The sequence below is a fragment of the Miscanthus floridulus genome, chromosome 16, assembly GCF_019320115.1.
Source record: "Miscanthus floridulus cultivar M001 chromosome 16, ASM1932011v1, whole genome shotgun sequence".
NCBI lineage: Eukaryota > Viridiplantae > Streptophyta > Magnoliopsida > Poales > Poaceae > Miscanthus > Miscanthus floridulus.
Window position 1 is genome coordinate 103,775,027 of NC_089595.1, and position 3,988 is coordinate 103,779,014.

Below are 3,988 nucleotides of genomic sequence, written 5' to 3' on the forward strand. Positions count from 1 at the left end.
CGAATGGAGCGATCCATCTGGCGTGTCCTCGCCCCCCTAGTGGGGAGAGAGGGTGCATGTTGGAGTCATGATGCAGAGCTTTTCGCTTGTTGTATGGCGGTGGCTTCTACTAGAACCAGAAGGTTCCAGTAGACCGCCCGCTCCTGGGGTCGATGGGCTTGGAAACGCCGCACAGAAGCATTGCTGCAGCAATGATGTTCTGGCTAGCCTGGGCGAAATGCGGGAGGTCGTTCCCCTCGTTCATGATGTCGTGTTGTACCTGGCGGACGTGACCCCGAGCGCCGCCTATCGAGTTATGCGCATGGGGCACAACGTGCTGCACCGAGCTTTTTGACGCAGGCGGTGGCTAGCTCTACCGCTGTTGTCGTAGTTCCTTGGCATGCCCTTGCGCAAATGTGAGGGCCCCCACACGTGGGTCCAGAGGGGTGTGAGTTTGCGCAGACTCCGCAACGACCGGCGACTATCCCAGAGCATCCGCCATAGCGCACTTTCGGGATGAACGGTGGCTAGGTGCCATGTCGCCGATGCTGGAGCCATCGCTCTCACCCTCATCATCTGGGAGTTTGTGGAAAGTGGTAGGAGCATAGCTCGCCATTCCCATGAATTCGGATGTGAGGGGAGATGGCGACAGCAGCCCTTGGAGCCCCCGAGCACACGTGTTCGCAGGGGATGCGAGGTCGTAGGGGAACCGATCGTATGGTGTTCGTGGTGCGGTAAATACGGTCCCTCTGGATAATCGGCGGGAGATAGTAAATAGAGAGTAAATAACAGTATGCATATTACTCACAACAGGGTTTGATTAGAGAGTTTGCTCGGAATGAAGCGTAGATGCCGTGTCGTTGAAGTTGTTGTGCGTCCCAGAGCTGATGGAGGGCACTCCTTCGATGGGTGCTAGAACAAGAGCCTCCTCACAGAGGTGAAGTATGCCAAGCCAGTCGACGATGAAGTCTAGGCTCCCAAAGAGGAAGGCCTAGGATGACTCGAAGACGGGTGAAATCCGCATCCCAACCGGTGGGAGAGCGGGAAACTCGAGTGAGCCAAAGCAAATCGTATCGCTTGAGCCCGCCATGGTGAAGGTGGCAGAAAAGTGGGCCATCCGATGACCAAAAAGTGTTGAACATACAACGTCTTCCCCACGGACGGCGCCAACTATCAGTACAGAAAGTGACCAACAAATAAATATTTGTAGTTTTGCCGTACATTGTGATCGGAGGTGGCCTAGCACTCAATGACACAGGGTTTATACTAGTTCAGGCAACATACCCTATGTCCAGTTTGAGTCGATCGGTAACTTTATTTCTGAGTCCAGGTGCTCAAAATTTGTAGTGGGGTTACAAACGAGAAGGAGAAAGATGGGGGTACAAGAGGTCCGATCGGCTCTGGTCAGAAAGGCCAAGAGCGACATGAGCTCCCCTATCAGCTAAGTGTTCAAGTGCGTGCTTGAGGTTCAAACCTGGTAGTTCTATGGTTGTGAACTAATGAACTTGATCAATCTAATGAATCTGGAATGACTTGGCTGAACTTGGATTCACTAAGTCTCTTGGGAGAGAGCGCATCTCCTTTTATAGATGAAGGAGATGACCTTATAAGTGTGTGAGAGAGAGAGTTCGTATGCTTCTAAACCTTGTTGCCCACGCCGGTGGGTATAGGATGATGGTAGGCACCCACAACACTATGGGATGTAAGATGTACGTGGGAGGCTGCGTCGTTTTGTTCGGGTATGGCAGATATCGGTACCTGCTATACTGTTGATGCCCAGAGGCATGTGAGGGGTTTTACCATGTTCACTCGGTATGGTAAATGCCGACGCCCATAACACTATCGATGCCTAGAGGCATGGGGGGAGCCTTACCGTATGGGAGTTAATGGCGCCCATAATACTATAGGGAAAATTTTGGCGCCTACAACATTGTTTGTGTTAGGGCGGTTGTAGAGTACTGTTTTCTGTAGGTGTACAGGGTACGATCCTTGGTATCATGGTTCAACTTGTGTGCCTTGCCTTGCTTTCTCCATTCGTTCCCTGGTCCTTTCTAGGCGGGCGTCCCCGGTCAGTTGGTCCTAGTCGGCTCTTATTGCGCCAGTCGGAGAAGAGTGGTGAGCAGGGTTTTTGCATACCCCGATCGGAGACATGGGGTCGGAGTTAGAAGTAGTGTCTCGGCCAAGCCTTCCGATCGGAGAGGCCGTCTAGAGGTAGGCTGGAGATCAAAGTGAGCGCTCTAGTCGGAGAGGAGGACCAGAGTCGGAAAATGGGTGTTGTTCCTCCTTGGCTAGGCCTTCTGGTCGGTGATTGGATTGCCTTTTTGGCCTATTGTTCTGATACTTGGGCCGGCCCATGAGTTGCGCATTTATCTGCTTGGGCTGAGCCATTGTTGGGAAGCCAATCCACGAGGGACCCCAGGTTTATGAACCCGATAGATTACTTCCTGATTAAAATTAGAATCCATCAAGGGTCAGCCTTAAGCCTATATCTCTTTGCCTTAGTAATGGATGAGGTTACCAGGAACATATAAGTGGATATCCATTTGTGTATGTTGTTCACTGGTGATATAGTATTAGTGGACGAAAGCCAAGCGGGAGTAAATAGAAAACTAGAGTTATGACGACAGACCCTTGAGTCTAAAGGTTTTAGATTGAGGAGAACTAAAACTGAATACATGAGATGCGACTTTGGTGAAGTTATACAGGAGGAGGGAGATGTGAGTTTGGAAGGTCAAGTAGTGCCTAAGAAGGATACCTTTCGGTATCTGGGATCGATGGTACAGAGGGATGGAGATATTGATGCAGATGTTAGCCAAAGAATCAAAGCAGGGTGGATCAAGTGGCGACAAGCTTCTGGCATTTTCTATGACAAGAGGGTACCACAAAAGGTAAAAGGCAAGTTCTATAGAACGACAATTAGAACGGCTATGTTATATGGAGCAGAATGTTGGCCTACAAAGATTCGACATGTTCAACAACTGAGTGTTGCAAAAATGTGTATGTTGCGATGGATTTATGGTCACACAAGAATGGACCGAGTTCAGAACGATGATATACGTGATCGCCTAGAGGTAGCACCAATTGAAGAAAAGCTTGTCCAACATCGGTTGAGGTGGTTTGACCATGTCCAAAGGAGACGTCTAGAGGCACCAGTGCATTGTGGAGTCCTAAGCCAAGCTAATCATATGAGGAGAGGTAGAGAAAGACCGAAATTGACATGGGAGGAGGCAATAAAAAGAGATTTGAAAACTTGTGATATACTTAGAGATCTATGTTTGAATAGGAGTATTTGAAAAGCACCTATTGAAGTGCCTGAATCGTGACTTGTGGCTCTTGGTGGGTTTCAACTCTAGCCTACCTCAACTTGTTTGGGACTGAAAAACTATGTTGTTGTTATTGTTGTGTTGTTGTTGTTGTTGTAACTATGTATAAGGTTAAATAGTGTAGCTTGTATATCCTATGGCCTTTTCAGGCTTATGGAACAAGAGTCCCTGTAGAGTTAGAGTGACCATTGTTTGTTGCTATTGAGCTTAACTAATTCAGTTACTGAGAACATTCTGTTTGATCCAAATTTAATAGGAGATGGCTAATATTCCCTCTGTTGTAATTTATAGGTCGTTTTGGCATTTCCTATTGTGTATCTAGACCACGTTGTATGTAACACCTCGGGTGTTTAAATATTAAAATCTGACATGTCATCATATGCATTGCAAAGCATTTGGCATTTGGTAAAAACTTTGATGTACATTTACTAAAACAAGTTTACAATTGTGTAATGAATGTTGAATTGTATTGTTTGACTCAAGTTCAATGTTTGTTTGGATTTTGAATTTTTTCCAGAAAACCCCACTTTTCAACATTTAAACCCTACCCTAAAAATCCATTTCAAAATCTAAGCATATTTTAGGGTTGGGCCCAAAAGCAAAAGTGTAGAGCTTGGCAAGTTATACAAAGTTTGTTTTTGGAGTTTTTCAAGTTGCTTAGAAAAATTTTGAGTAATTCAAAAAGG